Source organism: Leiobunum rupestre, chromosome 2, assembly GCF_980474605.1.
Source record: "Leiobunum rupestre chromosome 2, qqLeiRupe1.1.hap1, whole genome shotgun sequence".
NCBI lineage: Eukaryota > Metazoa > Arthropoda > Arachnida > Opiliones > Sclerosomatidae > Leiobunum > Leiobunum rupestre.
The window spans coordinates 7,398,581-7,414,843 of record NC_143385.1 but is presented as its reverse complement, the minus strand read 5'-3'; the positions used below and the strand labels follow the sequence as shown (position 1 = coordinate 7,414,843).

The window sequence follows — 16,263 nt, the reverse complement described above, 5'->3', positions numbered from 1 at the left end:
GTTAATTGAACGGAAAATTTTCTTTTTAATCGTTTCCAAATGTGGAGGCAAAAGCTTGTGCCCCAAGTGAAGATCGAACTCTCGACCTTCAGATTATGAGACTGACGCGCTGCCGTCTGCGCTATCGAGGCGGTTGAGAGTTAATTGAACGGAAAATTTTCTTTTTAATCGTTTCCAAATGTTTAGGTAAAAGCTCGTGCCCCGAGTGAGGATCGAACTCACGACCTTCATATTATGAGGCTGACGCGCTGCCGTCTGCGCTATCGAGGCGGTTGAGAGTTAATTGAACGGAAAATTTTCTTTTTAATCGTTTCCAAATGTGGAGGAAAAAGATCGTGCCCCGAGTGAGGATCGAACTCACGACCTTCAGATTATGAGACTGACGCGCTGCCGTCTGCGCTATCGAGGCGGTTGAGAGTTAATTGAACGGAAATTTTTCTTTTTAATCGTTTCCAAATGTGGAGGAAAAAGATCGTGCCCCGAGTGAGGATCGAACTCACGACCTTCAGATTATGAGACTGACGCGCTGCCGTCTGCGCTATCGAGGCGGTTGAGAGTTAATTGAAGGGAAATTTATCTTTTTAATCGTTTCCAAATGTGGAGGAAAAGATCGTGCCCCGAGTGAGGATCGAACTCAAGACCTTCAGATTTCGAGACTGACGCGCTGCCGTCTGCGCTATCGAGGCGGTTGAAAGTTAATTGAACGGAAATTTTTCTTTTTAATCGTTTCCAAATGTGGAGGAAAAAGATCGTGCCCCAGTGAGGATCGAACTCACGACCTTCAGATTATGAGACTGACGCGCTGCCGTCTGCGCTATCGAGGCGGTTGAGAGTTAATTGAAGGGAAATTTATCTTTTTAATCGTTTCCAAATGTGGAGGCTAAAGATCGTGACCCGAGTGAGGATCGAACTCACGACCTTCAGATTATGAGACTGACGCGCTGCCGTCTGAGTTATCGATGCGGTTGAGAGTTAATTGAACGGAAATTTTTCTTTTTAATCGTTTCCAAATGTGGAGGAAAAAGATCGTGCCCCGAGTGAGGATCGAACTCACGACCTTCAGATTATGAGACTGACGCGCTGCCGTCTGCGCGATCGAGGCGGTTTAGAGTTAATTGAACGGAAATTTTTCTTTTTAATCGTTTCCAAATGTGGAGGAAAAAGATCGTGCCCCGAGTGAGGATCGAACTCACGACCTTCAGATTATGAGACTGACGCGCTGCCGTCTGCGCTATCGAGGCGGATGAGAGTGAATTGAACGGAAATTTTTCTTTTTGATCGTTTCCAAATGTGGAGGCAAAAGCTCGTGCCCCGACTGAGGATCGAACTCACGACCTTCAGATTATGAGACTGACGCGCTGCCGTCTGCGCGATCGAGGCGGTTGAGAGTTAATTGAACTGAAAATTTTCTTTTTACTCGTTTCCAAATGTGGAGGAAAAAGATCGTGCCCCGAGTGAGGATCGAACTCACGACCTTCAGATTATGAGACTAACGCGCTGCTGTCTGCGCTATCGAGGCGGTTGAGAGTTAATTGAACGGAAAATATTCTTTTTAATCGTTTCCAAATGTGGAGGAAAAAGATCGTGCCCCGAGTGAAGATCGAACTCACGACCTTCAGATTTTGAGACTGACGCGCTGCCGTCTGCGCTATCGAGGCGGTTGAGAGTTAATTGAAGGGAAATTTATCTTTTTAATCGTTTCCAAATGTGGAGGAAAAATATCGTGCCCCGAGTGAGGATCGAACTCAAGACCTTCAGATTATGAGACTGACGCTTTTTTTTTTCATTTTTTTTAATTATATCATTAAAAAATACATTGTTGATGTATATCACAACATTTCGAAAGCAATTTTGACAAAACAAGAGCAACTATTATAAAAATACAGGAAAGCATGTGGTGATATATATTAACCATGAAAACAAACAAATACACTTTTGGAATGCGATATATATAAAAGCAATTAAAGCACAATATTTAAACCCCTTAAAACAGTCTGATTTGCGTTTAAAAAATATTGACACTGTTAAATTAGAATTTTTTAAATATTTTTGACAACATATTAGCAAATGTATGTCTCTTTACAATACCCAATTAAAATCAAAATATAAGATATCTGGACATTTCCCTTTTTTGTTTCCAATAAATAAATAAATAAATATATATTAAAATATTCACCCTTGAGTTTTAAAATATTTTTAACAAAAGGTTACAAAATTCTTTTTCCTTATCTTTATAAATTGCTATGGTTTTACTTATTTCACTCCTAATTTTAGCGATAAATCGTTTTTTCACAATCATGGGTAATAGAAAAAGATCTACTATCGAGTATAAAATATTTAAATATAGATATTAAAAAGTGCAAAACTTTCCGCTCGAGAGGATTGATATTTAAAGGGCATTTACCGTGAAAAACAAGAAATACATTTCGAACATATCCCGGGGTAGTGAACCAATGAACTTTTATTTTTAGTTTTTCAACAAACAACCACAACCACCAACTATTTACTACACGACAATTTAATAGTAAATGCCCTAAATTTTCATCCGCACCCTTACAAAAAGTACAGTTTGCAGAAGTCTGTGGATCAAAGGCATGTAAACGGGCATTTAGAAAATAAGCGCGATGGACAATTTTATAATTAGTATCTCGTTGTTCGGGACCCAACAATTTTCCTTTTAGCCAATTCCACCCTGGTTCGGGTAATGGACTTCCGAAATATTCCCGCCATTTGAGTTCACCGGCTGATTCAGAAGCGCCAATCGTAAGATACCGATGATATAGTTCCTTTACCGAGGCGGATGCATAGTCGTATATAGATCCATTCGGAGCATCAATCTTAATCTCGGGACTGGACAACTGCGTTTTCGAAATAGCGTGTACCCGGGCCAAAAAATTCTGGGGTAGGGCACTTTTAATGACCGAATAATCACGCAGGACTGCCGACGCGGGCACTTCAGAGTTAGAAATATCGCACAGTTCTAACATACTGACTTCCGGTAAAAAGCCAGGTATAACCTCGTAACAAAACTCGCGAAGACATAGTAGACCGTGAGATAGAAAAGGAAGGCGCTGTCGATACGATAAGTCGGGCAAGTTAATGTGCCTACCGTAGAAAACCGGTTCGTGTAACAGATTCTCAGATAGCTGGAGTCGCATATTCTGGGAGTCAATAAACGTCCGCCACGCGATCCACATTTCTCGATAACGCGGAGAAAGCCGACTGAGCCACGACTGAGGTAACACGCAACGAAGAATGTTGATACCGGGACTTGCCGTTCCGTCAAATGGGTTTAAAAGGGCAATCACGAGATCTCGCTGAGCCAAAGGGCTTTCCGGAGAAAGAATAGTCTGCAACTCCCGGAAGCGGAAAGCGTAAGTCTTCCATTTTAGATCGACCAGTCCATAGCCACCCAGACGAGTAGGGCGCGTGAGAGTGGTATACGAAACTTGATGAGCCCGAGACCCCCATAGGAAGTCCAGCGCGACTTTGCGAAACTGAACGGCTATACTATCAGGAAACGGAACCGAGCGAAGAGTATGATACAAAAGCGACATGGCCAAAGTATTAATTAAGATAACCTTTCCGGTAACCGTCAAACGCCGCGCCTGCCAAACCCGTAAGACTTTCTTGAATTTTTCTAAACGTGAAGTCCAATTTAGATCAATCGTATCGGTATACGATGAACCAATATACACGCCGAGAACCTCGAGTGGTTCAGAAGAAATAGTAATGCCGGAAATGGACTCGGGGACATTAGCGCGTTCCGACCCAAGCCATAATCCGCGACACTTGCTCAGATTTAAAACCGCGCCCGATCCTTCCGAAAAACGGTGATACTCGGCCACAACTTCTTCAACCGATTTCCGGTTCCGAACGATTACAGTGTTGTCATCAACGTGGATGCGCAATAACGGGGCCGAATGAAGACCAGGCCAATTGACCCGGACTATCGCTCGACGACTCTCTAACGCGAAACACAAGGCTTCCGACGTCAGCACGTATAAAAGTGGGCTCAGCGGACACCCTTGACGAACCGAACGACCGAGCTGGAAAAAATCGGTTAAATAACCGTTTATCTTCAAGCACGACCGACTACCGATAAGAAAAGTTTGAATCCAGCCGCAAAAAGTGGGACCAAAACCGAAAGCGCGCAAGACAGCGAATAAATATGGCCAAGAAACACAATCAAACGCTTTGGCTAAATCCAACTTCAAAAGAATTCCGCTAGTGTTCACGCGATTGAGATACTCAATCGTGTCCAATAAAAGCGCGGGGGTACTAAATGACCCGCGGCCTTTGATGGCTCCCGTTTGACGATCAGAAATTATCGTTGGTAAGACCGCTGAAAGTCGCATTGCCTGGATTTTCGCTAAAATCTTATAATCCGCATTTAAAAGGGTAATTGGACGCCAATTCGATATGTGCCGCAAGTCGCCAGTCTTCGGAAGCAGAACGATCATGCCTTCTTTCATACTCGGAGGCAAACGACCCTCACTTTGACAAAAGGAAATTAACGCTAAAAATTCGTCCTTGATTTGCGGGAAAATAAACTTCCAAAACTCATTAGTTAGGCCATCTTTTCCGGGACTCTTACCATTTGGAAGGTTCCGGAGGCTTAAGGTTACATCCGCCCAAGTCACTGAACTCTCGCAGATAGCGAAATTGGCCTCCGACAACCGGGTCGGGAGAAATGTTACATATTCTTCAGCACGGGCGTTATTAGTAGGTCTACCGCGGTACATGTCGCTAAAATGTTCAAAAACCCTGCGCCTGACACATAACGGATCCTCGAGAAGAGTCTCGGATGCGGAATAAATGTATCGTAAATTTTTCTTACTTTGGCGATACTTCTCAAGGCGTAAAAAATACGCCGTAGGCCGTTCACCCTCTGTGCGCCACAGTTGATTAGAACGAGCTACAGCCCCACGAAGGACATTCCGGTCGAACATTTTCAGATCGTCCACCTTGGAAGTTAACTCCACCACGTCAATTAGTCCATTCGTAAAGTCCTCCTGAGCGCGGACCACCGCTAACCGTAAAGCCGTACGATGATCACGTGAGCGCGCCGCTTGTACTTTACCAAAAAACATCGCGTGATCACGCAAAGAAGACTTGAACTTTTCGTACCAGGCAATAACCGACGTAGAATATTCCGGCCACGTACGACTGCGACGAATAATACGAGCAACCGCATCGCGATACGAGTCTAAGTCGAGGAAGCTCGCGTTGAAAGACCATGTGCCCGGGCCCATTGCTACACCGTCCAAATTGAAGCGGAGTTCGACAAGTTTATGATCCGTAAGCGAACATGGTATAATTTGGCAAAGCTTTACATTCTTACGCTCCGACGCCGGTACGAAAATATAATCTATCCGAGATTGTACATAGCTCCCAAAAACATAACCAGCCCATGACCAGTCGAAAACATGGGGGTGCGTTTCCCTCCAGACATCGACAAGACTTAAGGCACTTTTGAAGCGAAACAGATCAGTATGGCGGAAGCGTGTGGTGACCAAAGGAATAGGACAACGGTCCTGACTACGAAGAACAACGTCATTGAAATCCCCCGCAACCATGGGGCGCTGCAAACGAGATATTTCCGCCCGGAGACGCGCGTAAAACGGCACCCGATCATTCGCGTCTTTGGTAAGTACACGTTGACGACATCGAAGGACACGTCATCCAATGTAAGTGAAACAATCACGAACCGTCCTTCATTACTGACGACAACACGGGAAACGGTAACGTTGAAACCCGGACGAACTAGGGTCGCCACGCCACGAAAACCGGTCGTCGAGTCATTGTCAAAAAATACTTCACCACGCCAAAGAGATTTAAACCTTTGCGCGTGCTCCGCTAACCAATGCGTCTCCTGAAGGCAAATAATGTCATACGGCTTACTAAGTTCCAAAAACTCTAAAATCTTCTGATCATCCCGCAGTCCACGAATATTACAACTGGCCAAACGCATCATAGTAACTTAGGTCCCACCGCCTTCCACTTTCTCCGTCGCCGCCAACTGATCCCCGTTCTCTGGCGCCTCCATCCGAAGCTTTTCCCACGATCCAAACCGCCTGATAGCGATGGCCTTATCAAAAGATTTATTGTCACGGAGCCTTTTAGAATGTGACGATTTACTAGTCGAAGCGGACAAAGACAAATTACCAGTGTGGCGGACACCATCATCACTACCAGTGGAAGTAGAAATCGGTCTCTTAGCTGCGCCTAACGATAAATTTGAGGAGGGATCTTTATCAGCCATTTCTTTAGGAGTACCCGCATCCACGTCGGGTGGAAGTTGTGGATTCACCGCTTCCCCCTGATCCATCGGCAATTCATGAACAATAGCGTGGCCCACTTTTTCGTTGACTTGAGCAGGCCGGCCTTGGGCGCCCTTCTCCCAATCCGGACATTGACGGATTCCGTGACCTTGAAGGTCGCACTTTCGACAACGAAAATCGGGGCATTGGCGATATAAATCAGGTGTGGAAAAACATTTGTTACAGACCTTGGCCTGACGGTCGTGGCGGAGACGGTAATTAGTTTCAAGACCCAAGACATCACGAATACGAATAGTATAAGGCAAACTTGACACGCCCTCCGGTAATGACACTTTTATCGACCGTTGACCGTAATATTTTCCATTTTCCCGCGCCCACATCACGTCAGACTTTACCTCGCATTTCATGCTGACAAACTTATCTTTCACCGCTTCATCAGTGACAAATTCCGGTAGACCAGATAACGTCATCAAAACCTCGCGGCTCCCAACCTTTGCAACGACACATTCAACGCCTCCAATCTCCATACCATGTTCAACGCAAGTATCCGCATCTTCCAATGTTATAAATGTGACAAAAAAGCCACCCAAAGTAGCGACCACTGACGAATATGAATCCAAACCAAAATGCGCTTTCAAATCATCTTCTACCAAATTAACGGCCGTCGCTTCAGAAGCGACGAAAACCGTACGTCTTAAAACTTCCATAATTTTAATTAGTTAAAGGGGTTAAAGACCCTGCAATGCAGGGTCAAAGATTAAAAATTAATTAACAACTCAATAAACTGGGATTATAGAATACTAAATAAAATTAAAAAAACACTAAGCCTAGGCTTAAACGCAGGAAGAGACTAGAAAAACGGAGCGGAAAAATCGGCAACCGCACTCTACAAAAGCTCAAGCGAGCTGAGACTGACGCGCTGCCGTATGAGCTATCGAGGCGGTTGAGAGCGAATTGAACGGAAATTTTTCTTTTTAATCGTTTCCAAATGTGGAGGAAAAAGATCGTGCCCCGAGTGAGGATCTAACTCACGACCTTCAAATTATGAGACTGACGCGCTGCCGTCTGCGCTATCGAGGCGGTTGAGAGTTAATTGAAGGGAAATTTATCTTTTTAATCGTTTCCAAATGTGGAGGAAAAAGATCGTGCCCCGAGTGAGGATCGAACTCACGACATTCAGATTTTGAGACTGACGCGCTGCCGTCTGCGCTATCGAGGCGGTTGAGAGTTAATTGAAGGGAAATTTATCTTTTTAATCGTTTCCAAATGTGGAGGAAAAAGATCGTGCCCCGCGTGAGGATCGAACTCACGACCTTCAGATTATGAGACTGACGCGCTTCCGTTTGCGCTATCGAGGCGGTTGAGAGTTAATTGAACGGAAATTTTTCTTTTTAATCGTTTCCAAATGTGGAGGAAAAAGATCGTGCCCCGAGTGAGGATCGAACTCACGACATTCAGATTTTGAGACTGACGCGCTGCCGTCTGCGCTATCGAGGCGGTTGAGAGTTAATTGAAGGGAAATTTATCTTTTTAATCGTTTCCAAATGTGGAGGAAAAAGATCGTGCCCCGAGTGAGGATCGAACTCACGACCTTCAGATTTTGAGACTGACGCGCTGCCGTCTGCGCTATCGAGGCGGTTGAGAGTTAATTGAAGGGAAATTTTTCTTTTTAATCGTTTCCAAATGTGGAGGAAAAAGATCGTGCCCCGCGTGAGGATCGAACTCACGACCTTCAGATTATGAGACTGACGCGCTTCCGTTTGCGCTATCGAGGCGGTTGAGAGTTAATTGAAGGGAAATTTATCTTTTTAATCGTTTCCAAATGTGGAGGAAAAATATCGAGCCCCGAGTGAGGATCGAAATCACGACCTTCAGATTATGAGACTGACGCGCTGCCGTCTGAGCTATCGAGGCGGTTGAGAGCGAATTGAACGGAAATTTTTCTTTTTAATCGTTTCCAAATGTGGAGGCAAAATCTCGTGCCCCGAGTGAGGATCGAACTCACGACCTTCAGATTATGAGACTGACGCACTGCCGTCTGCGCTATCGAGGCGGTTAAGAGTTAATTGAACGGAAATTTTTCTTTTTAATCGTTTCCAAATGTGGAGGAAAAAGATCGTGCCCCGAGTGAGGATCGAACTCACGACATTCAGATTTTGAGACTGACGCGCTGCCGTCTGCGCTATCGAGGCGGTTGAGAGTTAATTGAACGGAAATTTTTCTTTTTAATCGTTTCCAAATGTGGAGGAAAAAGATCGTGCCCCGAGTGAGGATCGAACTCACGACCTTCAGATTATGAGACTGACGCGCTTCCGTTTGCGCTATCGAGGCGGTTGAGAGTTAATTGAAGGGAAATTTATCTTTTTAATCGTTTCCAAATGTGGAGGAAAAATATCGAGCCCCGAGTGAGGATCGAACTCACGACCTTCAGATTATGAGACTGACGCGCTGCCGTCTGAGCTATCGAGGCGGTTGAGAGCGAATTGAACGGAAATTTTTCTTTTTAATCGTTTCCAAATGTGGAGGCAAAATCTCGTGCCCCGAGTGAGGATCGAACTCACGACCTTCAGATTATGAGACTGACGCGCTGCCGTCTGCGCTATCGAGGCGGTTAAGAGTTAATTGAACGGAAATTTTTCTTTTTAATCGTTTCCAAATGTGGAGGAAAAAGATCGTGCCCCGAGTGAGGATCGAACTCACGACATTCAGATTTTGAGACTGACGCGCTGCCGTCTGCGCTATCGAGGCGGTTGAGAGTTAATTGAACGGAAATTTTTCTTTTTAATCGTTTCCAAATGTGGAGGAAAAAGATCGTGCCCCGAGTGAGGATCGAACTCACGACCTTCAGATTATGAGACTGACGCGCTTCCGTTTGCGCTATCGAGGCGGTTGAGAGTTAATTGAAGGGAAATTTATCTTTTTAATCGTTTCCAAATGTGGAGGAAAAATATCGAGCCCCGAGTGAGGATCGAACTCACGACCTTCAGATTATGAGACTGACGCGCTGCCGTCTGCGCTATTGAGGCGGTTGAGAGTTGATTGAACGGAAATTTTTCTTTTTAATCGTTTCCAAATGTGGAGGAAAAAGATCGTGCCCCGAGTGAGGATCGAACTCACGACCTTCAGATTTTGAGACTGACGCGCTGCCGTCTGCGCTATCGAGGCGGTTGAGAGTTAATTGAAGGGAAATTTATCTTTTTAATCGTTTCCAAATGTGGAGGAAAAATATCGTGCCCCGAGTGAGGATCGAACTCAAGACCTTCAGATTATGAGACTGACGCGCTGCCGTATGAGCTATCGAGGCGGTTGAGAACGAATTGAACGGAAACTTTTTTTTAATCGTTTCCAAATGTGGAGGAAAAAGATCGTGCCCCGAGTGAAGATCGAACTCACGACCTTCAGATTTTGAGACTGACGCGCTGCCGTCTGCGCTATCGAGGCGGTTGAGAGCGAATTGAACGGAAACTTTTTTTTAATCGTTTCCAAATGTGGAGGAAAAAGATCGTGCCCCGAGTGAGGATCGAACTCACGACCTTCAGATTATGAGACTGACGCGCTGCCGTCTGAGCTATCGAGGCGGTTGAGAGCGAATTGAACGGAAATTTTTCTTTTTAATCGTTTCCAAATGTGGAGGCAAAATCTCGTGCCCCGAGTGAGGATCGAACTCACGACCTTCAGATTATGAGACTGACGCGCTGCCGTCTGCGCTATCGAGGCGGTTAAGAGTTAATTGAACGGAAATTTTTCTTTTTAATCGTTTCCAAATGTGGAGGAAAAAGATCGTGCCCCGAGTGAGGATCGAACTCACGACATTCAGATTTTGAGACTGACGCGCTGCCGTCTGCGCTATCGAGGCGGTTGAGAGTTAATTGAACGGAAATTTTTCTTTTTAATCGTTTCCAAATGTGGAGGAAAAAGATCGTGCCCCGAGTGAGGATCGAACTCACGACCTTCAGATTATGAGACTGACGCGCTTCCGTTTGCGCTATCGAGGCGGTTGAGAGTTAATTGAAGGGAAATTTATCTTTTTAATCGTTTCCAAATGTGGAGGAAAAATATCGAGCCCCGAGTGAGGATCGAACTCACGACCTTCAGATTATGAGACTGACGCGCTGCCGTCTGCGCTATCGAGGCAGTTGAGAGTTGATTGAACGGAAATTTTTCTTTTTAATCGTTTCCAAATGTGGAGGAAAAAGATCGTGCCCCGAGTGAGGATCGAACTCACGACCTTCAGATTTTGAGACTGACGCGCTGCCGTCTGCGCTATCGAGGCGGTTGAGAGTTAATTGAAGGGAAATTTATCTTTTTAATCGTTTCCAAATGTGGAGGAAAAATATCGTGCCCCGAGTGAGGATCGAACTCAAGACCTTCAGATTATGAGACTGACGCGCTGCCGTATGAGCTATCGAGGCGGTTGAGAACGAATTGAACGGAAAGTTTTTTTTAATCGTTTCCAAATGTGGAGGAAAAAGATCGTGCCCCGAGTGAAGATCGAACTCACGACCTTCAGATTTTGAGACTGACGCGCTGCCGTCTGCGCTATCGAGGCGGTTGAGAGTTAATTGAGCGGAAAATTTTCTTTTTAATCGTTTCCAAATGTGGAGGAAAAATATCGTGCCCCGAGTGAGGATCGAACTCACGACCTTCAGATTATGAGACGGACGCACTGCCGTCTGCGCTATCGAGGCGGTTGAACAGAAAATTGAACTGGAAAAAAATGTTTTTAATCGTTTCCAAATGTTTAGGAAAAACATCGTGACCCGAGTGAGGATCGAACTCACGACCTTCAGATTATGAGACTGACGGGCTGCCGTCTGCGCTATCGAGACGGTTGAAAGTTAATTGAACGGAAATTTTTCTTTTTAATCGTTTCCAAATGTGGAGGCAAAAGATCGTGCCCCGAGTGAAGATCGAACTCACGACCTCCAGATTTTGAGACTGACGCGCTGCCGTCTGCGCTATCGAGGCGGTTAAAAGTTAATTGAACGGAAAATTTTCTTTTGAATCGTTTCCAAATGTGGAGGAAAAATATAGTGCCTCGAGTGAGGATCGAACTCACGACCTTCAGATTATGAGACGGACGCACTGCCGTCTGCGCTATCGAGGCGGTTTTAAAAGAAAATTGAACGGAAATTTTTTTTTTAATCGTTTCCAAATGTGGAGGCAAAAGCTCGTACCCCGAGTGAGGATCGAACTCACGACCTTCAGATTATGAGACTGTCGCGCTGCCGTCTGCGCTATCGAGGCGGTTGAGAGATAATTGAACGGAAAATTTTCTTTTTAATCGTTTCCAAATGTGGAGGCAAAAGCTCGTGCCCCGAGTGAGGATCGAACTCACGACCTTCCGATTATGAGACTGACGCGCTGCCGTCTGCGCTTTCGAGGCGGTTGAGAGTTAATTGAACGGAAAATTTTCTTTTTAATCGTTTCCAATGTGGAGGCAAAAGCTCGTGCCCCGAGTGAGGATCGAACTCACGACCTTCAGATTTTTAGACTGACGCGCTGCCGTCTGCGCTATTGAGGCTGTTGAGAGTTAATTGAACGGAAAATTTTCTTTTTAATCGTTTCCAAATGTGGAGGAAAAAGCTCGTGCCCCGAGTGAGGATCGAACTCTCGACCTTCCGATTTTGAGACTGACGCGATGCCGTCTGCGCTATCGAGGCGGTTGAGAGTTAATTGAACGGAAAATTTTCTTTTTAATCGTTTCCAAATGTGGAGGCAGAAGCTCGTGCCCCGAGTGAGGATCGAACTCACGACCTTCAGATTATGAGACTGACGCGCTGCCGTCTGCGCTATCGAGGCGGTTGCGAGATAATTGAACGGAAAATTTTCTTTTTAATCGTTTCCAAATGTGGAGACAAAAGCTCGTGCCGCGACCGAGGAACGAACTCACGAACTTCAGATTATGAGCCTGACGCGCTGCCGTCTGCGCTATCGAGGCGGTTGAGAGTTAATTGAACGGAAAATTTTCTTTTTAATCGTTTCCAAATGTGGAGGCAGAAGCTCGTGCCCCGAGTGAGGATCGAACTCTCGACCTTCAGATTTTGAGACTGACGCGCTGCCGTCTGCGCTATCGAGGCGGTTGAAAATTAATTGAACGGGAAAAATATGTTTTTAATCGTTTCCAAATGTTTAGGCAAAAGATCGTGACCCAAGTGAGGACCGAACTCACGACCTTCAGATTATGAGACTGACGCTCCCTTACGCGCTATCGAGGCGGTTGATAGTTAATTGAACGGAAATGTTTCTTTTTAATCGTTTCTAAATGTGGAGGCAAAAGCTCGTGCCCCGAGTGAGGATCGAACTCACGACCTTCAGATTATGAGACTGACGCGCTGCCGTCTGCGCTATCGAGGCGGTTGACAATTAATTGAACGGGAAAAATATGTTTTTAGTCGTTTCCAAATGTTTAGGCAAAAGATCGTGACCCAAGTGAGGACCGAACTCACGACCTTCAGATTATGAGACTGACGCGCTGCCGTCTGCGCTATCGACGCGGTTGATAGTTAATTGAACGGAAATGTTTCTTTTTAATCGTTTCCAAATGTGGAGGCAAAAGCTCATGCCCCGAGTGAGGTTCGAACTCACGACCTTCAGATTATGAGACTGACGCGCTGCCGTCTGCGCTATCGAGGGGGTTGAGAGTTAATTGAACGGAAAATTTTCTTTTTAATCGTTTCCAAATGTGGAGGCAAAACCTCGTGCCCCGAGTGACGAGCGAACTCACGACCTTCAGATTATGAGACTGACGCGCTGCCGTCTGCGCTATCGAGGCGGTTGAGAGTTAATTGAACGGAAATTTTTCTTTTTAATCGTTTCCAAATGTGGAGGCAAAAGATCGTGACCCAAGTGAGGACCGAACTCACGACCTTCAGATTACGAGACTGACGCGCTGCCGTCGTCGCTATCGAGGCGGTTGATAGTTAATTGAACGGAAATGTTTCTTTTAATCGTTTCCAAATGTGGAGGCAAAAGCTCGTGCCCCGAGTGAGAATCGAACTCACGACCTTCAGATTATGATACTGACAAGCTGCCGTCTGCGTTATCGAGGCGGTTGAGAGTTAATTGAACGGAAAATTATCTTTTTAATCGTTTCCAAATGTGGAGGAAAAAGATCGTGCCCCGAGTGAAGATCGAACTCACGACCTTCAGATTATGAGACTGACGCGCTGCCGTCTGCGCTATCGAGGCGTTTGAGAGAAGGTTGAACGGAAATTTTTCTTTTTAATCGTTTCCAAATGTGGAGGCAAAAGCTCGTGCCCAGAGTGAAGATCGAACTCACGACCTTCAGATTACGAGACTGACGCGCTGCCGTCTGCGCTATCGAGGCGGTTGAGAGCGAGTTGAACGGAATTTTTTTTTTAATCGTTTCCAAATGTGGAGGTAAAAGCTCGTGCCCCGAGTGAGGATCGAACTCTCGACCTTCCGATTATGAGACTGACGCGCTGCCGACTGCGCTATCGAGGCGGTTGAGAGTTAATTGAACGGAGAATTTTCTTTTTAATCGTTTCCAAATGTGGAGGCAGAAGCTCGTGCCCCGAGTGAGGATCGAACTCACGACTTTCAGATTATGAGACTGACGCGCTGCCGTCTGCGCTATTTAGACGGTTTAGAGTTAATTGAACGGAAATTTTTCTTTTTAATCGTTTCCAAATGTGGAGGAAAAACATCGTGCCCCGAGTGAGGATCTAACTCACGACCTTCAGATTATGAGACTGACGCGCTGCCGTCTGCGCTATCGAGGCGGTTGAGAGCGAGTTGAACGGAAATTTTTTTTTAATCGTTTCCAAATGTGGAGGAAAAAGATCGTGCCCCGAGTGAAGATCGAACTCACGACCTTCAGATTACGAGACTGACGCGCTGCCGTCGTCGCTATCGAGGCGGTTGATAGTTAATTGAACGGAAATGTTTCTTTTTAATCGTTTCCAAATGTGGAGGCAAAAGCTCGTGCCCCGAGTGAGGATCGAACTCACGACCTTCAGATTATGATACTGACAAGCTGCCGTCTGCGCTATCGAGGCGGTTGAGAGTTAATTGAACGGAAAATTATCTTTTTAATCGTTTCCAAATGTGGAGGAAAAAGATCGTGCCCCGAGTGAAGATCGAACTCACGACCTTCAGATTATGAGACTGACGCGCTGCCGTCTGCGCTATCGAGGCGGTTGAGAGTTAATTGAACGGAAATTTTTCTTTTTAATCGTTTCCAAATGTGGAGGCAAAAGCTCGTGCCCCGAGTGAAGATCGAACTCACGACCTTCAGATTACGAGACTGACGCGCTGCCGTCTGCGCTATCGAGGCGGTTGAGAGCGAGTTGAACGGAATTTTTTTTTTAATCGTTTCCAAATGTGGAGGTAAAAGCTCGTGCCCCTAGTGAGGATCGAACTCTCGACCTTCAGATTATGAGACTGACGCGCTGCCGTCTGCGCTATCGAGGCGGTTGAGAGTTAATTGAACGGAAAATTTTCTTTTTAATCGTTTCCAAATGTGGAGGCAAAACCTCGTGCCCCGAGTGACGATCGAACTCACGACCTTCAGATTATGAGACTAACGCGCTGCCGTCTGCGCTATCGAGGCGGTTGAGAGTTAATTGAACGGAAAATTTTCTTTTTAATCGTTTCCAAATGTGGAGGAAAAAGATCGTGCCCCAAGTGAAGATCGAACTCACGACCTCCAGATTTTCAGACTGACGCGCTGCCGTCTGCGCTATCAAGGCGGTTGAGAGAAGATTGAACGGGAAAAAAATGTTTTTAATCGTTTCCAAATGTAGAGGAAAAAGATCGTGCCCCGAGTGAAGATCGAACTAACGACCTCCAGATTTTGAGACTGACGTGCTGCCGTCTGCGCTATCGAGGCGGTTGAGAGTTAATTGAACGGAAAATTATCTTTTTAATCGTTTCCAAATGTGGAGGCCAAACCTCGTGCCCCGAGTGAGGATCGAACTCACGACCTACAGATTATGAGACTAACGCGCTGCCGTCTGCGCTATCGAGGCGGTTGAGAGTTAATTGAACGGAAAATTTTCTTTTTAATCGTTTCCAAATGTGGAGGAAAAAGATCGTGCCCCGAGTGAGGATCTAACTCACGACCTTCAGATTTAGAGACTAACGCGCTGCCGTCTGCGCTATCGAGGCGGTTGAGAGTTAATTGAACGGAAATTTTTCTTTTTAATCGTTTCCAATTGTGGAGGTAAAAGCTCGTGCCCCGAGTGAGTATCGAACTCACGACATTCAGATTACGAGACTAACGCGCTGCCGTCTGCGCTATCGAGGCGGTTGAAAGTTAATTGAACGGAAAATTTTCTTTTTAATCGTTTCAAAATGTGGAGGCAAAAGCTCGTGCCCCGAGTGAGGATCGAACTCACGACCTTCAGATTATGAGACTGACGCGCTGCCGTCTGCGCTATCGAGGCGGTTGAGAGTTAATTGAACGGAAATTTTTCTTTTTAATCGTTTCCAAATGTGGAGGTAACAGCTCGTGCCCCGAGTGAGGATCGAACTCACGACCTTCAGATTATGAGACTGACGCGCTGCCGTCTGCGCTATCGAGGCGGTTGAAAGTTAATTGAACGGAAAATTTTCTTTTTAATCGTTTCCAAATGTGGAGGCAAAAGCTCGTGCCCCGAGTGAGGATCGAACTCACGACCTTCAGATTATGAGACTGACGCGCTGCCGTCTGCGCTATCGAGGCGGTTGAGAGTTAATTGAACGGAAATTTTTCTTTTTAATCGTTTCCAATTGTGGAGGTAAAAGCTCGTGCCCCGAGTGAGTATCGAACTCACGACCTTCAGATTACGAGACTAACGCGCTGCCGTCTGCGCTATCGAGGCGGTTGAAAGTTAATTGAACGGAAAATTTTCTTTTTAATCGTTTCCAAATGTGGAGGCAAAAGCTCGTGCCCCGAGTGAGGATCGAACTCACGACCTTCAGATTATAGAACTGACGCGCTGCCGTTTGCGCTATCGAGGCGGTTGAGAGTAAA

At 45.7% G+C, this 16,263-nt stretch overlaps 48 non-coding genes across 48 annotated transcripts; all 48 read right to left on the bottom strand.

The window, feature by feature from the left end:
- Positions 1-336: 336 nt before the first annotated feature.
- On the bottom strand, positions 337-409 carry TRNAM-CAU (transfer RNA methionine (anticodon CAU)). The gene has a single exon. It is a non-coding gene; the product is annotated as a tRNA-Met (tRNA).
- A 66-nt stretch (positions 410-475) lies between these two features.
- TRNAM-CAU (transfer RNA methionine (anticodon CAU)) lies at positions 476-548 on the bottom strand. The gene has a single exon. It is a non-coding gene; the product is annotated as a tRNA-Met (tRNA).
- Positions 549-613: 65 nt separating this feature from the next.
- On the bottom strand, positions 614-686 carry TRNAS-CGA (transfer RNA serine (anticodon CGA)). Its single transcript has one exon. It is a non-coding gene; the product is annotated as a tRNA-Ser (tRNA).
- Positions 687-1,029: 343 nt separating this feature from the next.
- Positions 1,030-1,102, bottom strand: TRNAM-CAU (transfer RNA methionine (anticodon CAU)). Its single transcript has one exon. It is a non-coding gene; the product is annotated as a tRNA-Met (tRNA).
- Positions 1,103-1,168: 66 nt separating this feature from the next.
- On the bottom strand, positions 1,169-1,241 carry TRNAM-CAU (transfer RNA methionine (anticodon CAU)). The gene has a single exon. It is a non-coding gene; the product is annotated as a tRNA-Met (tRNA).
- Positions 1,242-1,446: 205 nt separating this feature from the next.
- TRNAM-CAU (transfer RNA methionine (anticodon CAU)) lies at positions 1,447-1,519 on the bottom strand. Its single transcript has one exon. It is a non-coding gene; the product is annotated as a tRNA-Met (tRNA).
- Positions 1,520-1,585: 66 nt separating this feature from the next.
- TRNAL-CAA (transfer RNA leucine (anticodon CAA)) lies at positions 1,586-1,658 on the bottom strand. Its single transcript has one exon. It is a non-coding gene; the product is annotated as a tRNA-Leu (tRNA).
- A 5,633-nt stretch (positions 1,659-7,291) lies between these two features.
- Positions 7,292-7,364, bottom strand: TRNAM-CAU (transfer RNA methionine (anticodon CAU)). Its single transcript has one exon. It is a non-coding gene; the product is annotated as a tRNA-Met (tRNA).
- Positions 7,365-7,430: 66 nt separating this feature from the next.
- Positions 7,431-7,503, bottom strand: TRNAL-CAA (transfer RNA leucine (anticodon CAA)). The gene has a single exon. It is a non-coding gene; the product is annotated as a tRNA-Leu (tRNA).
- A 66-nt stretch (positions 7,504-7,569) lies between these two features.
- Positions 7,570-7,642, bottom strand: TRNAM-CAU (transfer RNA methionine (anticodon CAU)). Its single transcript has one exon. It is a non-coding gene; the product is annotated as a tRNA-Met (tRNA).
- Positions 7,643-7,708: 66 nt separating this feature from the next.
- Positions 7,709-7,781, bottom strand: TRNAL-CAA (transfer RNA leucine (anticodon CAA)). The gene has a single exon. It is a non-coding gene; the product is annotated as a tRNA-Leu (tRNA).
- A 66-nt stretch (positions 7,782-7,847) lies between these two features.
- TRNAL-CAA (transfer RNA leucine (anticodon CAA)) lies at positions 7,848-7,920 on the bottom strand. Its single transcript has one exon. It is a non-coding gene; the product is annotated as a tRNA-Leu (tRNA).
- A 66-nt stretch (positions 7,921-7,986) lies between these two features.
- On the bottom strand, positions 7,987-8,059 carry TRNAM-CAU (transfer RNA methionine (anticodon CAU)). Its single transcript has one exon. It is a non-coding gene; the product is annotated as a tRNA-Met (tRNA).
- A 205-nt stretch (positions 8,060-8,264) lies between these two features.
- Positions 8,265-8,337, bottom strand: TRNAM-CAU (transfer RNA methionine (anticodon CAU)). The gene has a single exon. It is a non-coding gene; the product is annotated as a tRNA-Met (tRNA).
- Positions 8,338-8,403: 66 nt separating this feature from the next.
- On the bottom strand, positions 8,404-8,476 carry TRNAL-CAA (transfer RNA leucine (anticodon CAA)). Its single transcript has one exon. It is a non-coding gene; the product is annotated as a tRNA-Leu (tRNA).
- Positions 8,477-8,542: 66 nt separating this feature from the next.
- Positions 8,543-8,615, bottom strand: TRNAM-CAU (transfer RNA methionine (anticodon CAU)). Its single transcript has one exon. It is a non-coding gene; the product is annotated as a tRNA-Met (tRNA).
- A 66-nt stretch (positions 8,616-8,681) lies between these two features.
- Positions 8,682-8,754, bottom strand: TRNAM-CAU (transfer RNA methionine (anticodon CAU)). The gene has a single exon. It is a non-coding gene; the product is annotated as a tRNA-Met (tRNA).
- A 66-nt stretch (positions 8,755-8,820) lies between these two features.
- TRNAM-CAU (transfer RNA methionine (anticodon CAU)) lies at positions 8,821-8,893 on the bottom strand. Its single transcript has one exon. It is a non-coding gene; the product is annotated as a tRNA-Met (tRNA).
- Positions 8,894-8,959: 66 nt separating this feature from the next.
- On the bottom strand, positions 8,960-9,032 carry TRNAL-CAA (transfer RNA leucine (anticodon CAA)). Its single transcript has one exon. It is a non-coding gene; the product is annotated as a tRNA-Leu (tRNA).
- Positions 9,033-9,098: 66 nt separating this feature from the next.
- On the bottom strand, positions 9,099-9,171 carry TRNAM-CAU (transfer RNA methionine (anticodon CAU)). Its single transcript has one exon. It is a non-coding gene; the product is annotated as a tRNA-Met (tRNA).
- Positions 9,172-9,237: 66 nt separating this feature from the next.
- TRNAM-CAU (transfer RNA methionine (anticodon CAU)) lies at positions 9,238-9,310 on the bottom strand. Its single transcript has one exon. It is a non-coding gene; the product is annotated as a tRNA-Met (tRNA).
- Positions 9,311-9,376: 66 nt separating this feature from the next.
- On the bottom strand, positions 9,377-9,449 carry TRNAL-CAA (transfer RNA leucine (anticodon CAA)). Its single transcript has one exon. It is a non-coding gene; the product is annotated as a tRNA-Leu (tRNA).
- Positions 9,450-9,652: 203 nt separating this feature from the next.
- On the bottom strand, positions 9,653-9,725 carry TRNAL-CAA (transfer RNA leucine (anticodon CAA)). Its single transcript has one exon. It is a non-coding gene; the product is annotated as a tRNA-Leu (tRNA).
- Positions 9,726-9,789: 64 nt separating this feature from the next.
- On the bottom strand, positions 9,790-9,862 carry TRNAM-CAU (transfer RNA methionine (anticodon CAU)). The gene has a single exon. It is a non-coding gene; the product is annotated as a tRNA-Met (tRNA).
- A 66-nt stretch (positions 9,863-9,928) lies between these two features.
- TRNAM-CAU (transfer RNA methionine (anticodon CAU)) lies at positions 9,929-10,001 on the bottom strand. Its single transcript has one exon. It is a non-coding gene; the product is annotated as a tRNA-Met (tRNA).
- Positions 10,002-10,067: 66 nt separating this feature from the next.
- Positions 10,068-10,140, bottom strand: TRNAL-CAA (transfer RNA leucine (anticodon CAA)). The gene has a single exon. It is a non-coding gene; the product is annotated as a tRNA-Leu (tRNA).
- Positions 10,141-10,206: 66 nt separating this feature from the next.
- On the bottom strand, positions 10,207-10,279 carry TRNAM-CAU (transfer RNA methionine (anticodon CAU)). Its single transcript has one exon. It is a non-coding gene; the product is annotated as a tRNA-Met (tRNA).
- Positions 10,280-10,345: 66 nt separating this feature from the next.
- TRNAM-CAU (transfer RNA methionine (anticodon CAU)) lies at positions 10,346-10,418 on the bottom strand. The gene has a single exon. It is a non-coding gene; the product is annotated as a tRNA-Met (tRNA).
- A 66-nt stretch (positions 10,419-10,484) lies between these two features.
- TRNAL-CAA (transfer RNA leucine (anticodon CAA)) lies at positions 10,485-10,557 on the bottom strand. The gene has a single exon. It is a non-coding gene; the product is annotated as a tRNA-Leu (tRNA).
- Positions 10,558-10,760: 203 nt separating this feature from the next.
- TRNAL-CAA (transfer RNA leucine (anticodon CAA)) lies at positions 10,761-10,833 on the bottom strand. The gene has a single exon. It is a non-coding gene; the product is annotated as a tRNA-Leu (tRNA).
- Positions 10,834-11,179: 346 nt separating this feature from the next.
- Positions 11,180-11,252, bottom strand: TRNAL-CAA (transfer RNA leucine (anticodon CAA)). The gene has a single exon. It is a non-coding gene; the product is annotated as a tRNA-Leu (tRNA).
- A 483-nt stretch (positions 11,253-11,735) lies between these two features.
- TRNAF-AAA (transfer RNA phenylalanine (anticodon AAA)) lies at positions 11,736-11,808 on the bottom strand. The gene has a single exon. It is a non-coding gene; the product is annotated as a tRNA-Phe (tRNA).
- Positions 11,809-12,013: 205 nt separating this feature from the next.
- On the bottom strand, positions 12,014-12,086 carry TRNAM-CAU (transfer RNA methionine (anticodon CAU)). The gene has a single exon. It is a non-coding gene; the product is annotated as a tRNA-Met (tRNA).
- Positions 12,087-12,291: 205 nt separating this feature from the next.
- On the bottom strand, positions 12,292-12,364 carry TRNAL-CAA (transfer RNA leucine (anticodon CAA)). The gene has a single exon. It is a non-coding gene; the product is annotated as a tRNA-Leu (tRNA).
- Positions 12,365-12,568: 204 nt separating this feature from the next.
- Positions 12,569-12,641, bottom strand: TRNAM-CAU (transfer RNA methionine (anticodon CAU)). Its single transcript has one exon. It is a non-coding gene; the product is annotated as a tRNA-Met (tRNA).
- Positions 12,642-12,847: 206 nt separating this feature from the next.
- Positions 12,848-12,920, bottom strand: TRNAM-CAU (transfer RNA methionine (anticodon CAU)). Its single transcript has one exon. It is a non-coding gene; the product is annotated as a tRNA-Met (tRNA).
- A 482-nt stretch (positions 12,921-13,402) lies between these two features.
- TRNAM-CAU (transfer RNA methionine (anticodon CAU)) lies at positions 13,403-13,475 on the bottom strand. The gene has a single exon. It is a non-coding gene; the product is annotated as a tRNA-Met (tRNA).
- Positions 13,476-13,541: 66 nt separating this feature from the next.
- On the bottom strand, positions 13,542-13,614 carry TRNAT-CGU (transfer RNA threonine (anticodon CGU)). Its single transcript has one exon. It is a non-coding gene; the product is annotated as a tRNA-Thr (tRNA).
- A 342-nt stretch (positions 13,615-13,956) lies between these two features.
- On the bottom strand, positions 13,957-14,029 carry TRNAM-CAU (transfer RNA methionine (anticodon CAU)). Its single transcript has one exon. It is a non-coding gene; the product is annotated as a tRNA-Met (tRNA).
- A 64-nt stretch (positions 14,030-14,093) lies between these two features.
- On the bottom strand, positions 14,094-14,166 carry TRNAT-CGU (transfer RNA threonine (anticodon CGU)). The gene has a single exon. It is a non-coding gene; the product is annotated as a tRNA-Thr (tRNA).
- A 205-nt stretch (positions 14,167-14,371) lies between these two features.
- On the bottom strand, positions 14,372-14,444 carry TRNAM-CAU (transfer RNA methionine (anticodon CAU)). The gene has a single exon. It is a non-coding gene; the product is annotated as a tRNA-Met (tRNA).
- A 66-nt stretch (positions 14,445-14,510) lies between these two features.
- On the bottom strand, positions 14,511-14,583 carry TRNAT-CGU (transfer RNA threonine (anticodon CGU)). Its single transcript has one exon. It is a non-coding gene; the product is annotated as a tRNA-Thr (tRNA).
- An 899-nt stretch (positions 14,584-15,482) lies between these two features.
- Positions 15,483-15,555, bottom strand: TRNAT-CGU (transfer RNA threonine (anticodon CGU)). Its single transcript has one exon. It is a non-coding gene; the product is annotated as a tRNA-Thr (tRNA).
- A 66-nt stretch (positions 15,556-15,621) lies between these two features.
- On the bottom strand, positions 15,622-15,694 carry TRNAM-CAU (transfer RNA methionine (anticodon CAU)). Its single transcript has one exon. It is a non-coding gene; the product is annotated as a tRNA-Met (tRNA).
- A 66-nt stretch (positions 15,695-15,760) lies between these two features.
- Positions 15,761-15,833, bottom strand: TRNAM-CAU (transfer RNA methionine (anticodon CAU)). Its single transcript has one exon. It is a non-coding gene; the product is annotated as a tRNA-Met (tRNA).
- Positions 15,834-15,899: 66 nt separating this feature from the next.
- Positions 15,900-15,972, bottom strand: TRNAM-CAU (transfer RNA methionine (anticodon CAU)). Its single transcript has one exon. It is a non-coding gene; the product is annotated as a tRNA-Met (tRNA).
- Positions 15,973-16,038: 66 nt separating this feature from the next.
- On the bottom strand, positions 16,039-16,111 carry TRNAT-CGU (transfer RNA threonine (anticodon CGU)). The gene has a single exon. It is a non-coding gene; the product is annotated as a tRNA-Thr (tRNA).
- Positions 16,112-16,177: 66 nt separating this feature from the next.
- TRNAI-UAU (transfer RNA isoleucine (anticodon UAU)) lies at positions 16,178-16,250 on the bottom strand. Its single transcript has one exon. It is a non-coding gene; the product is annotated as a tRNA-Ile (tRNA).
- Positions 16,251-16,263: the final 13 nt, after the last annotated feature.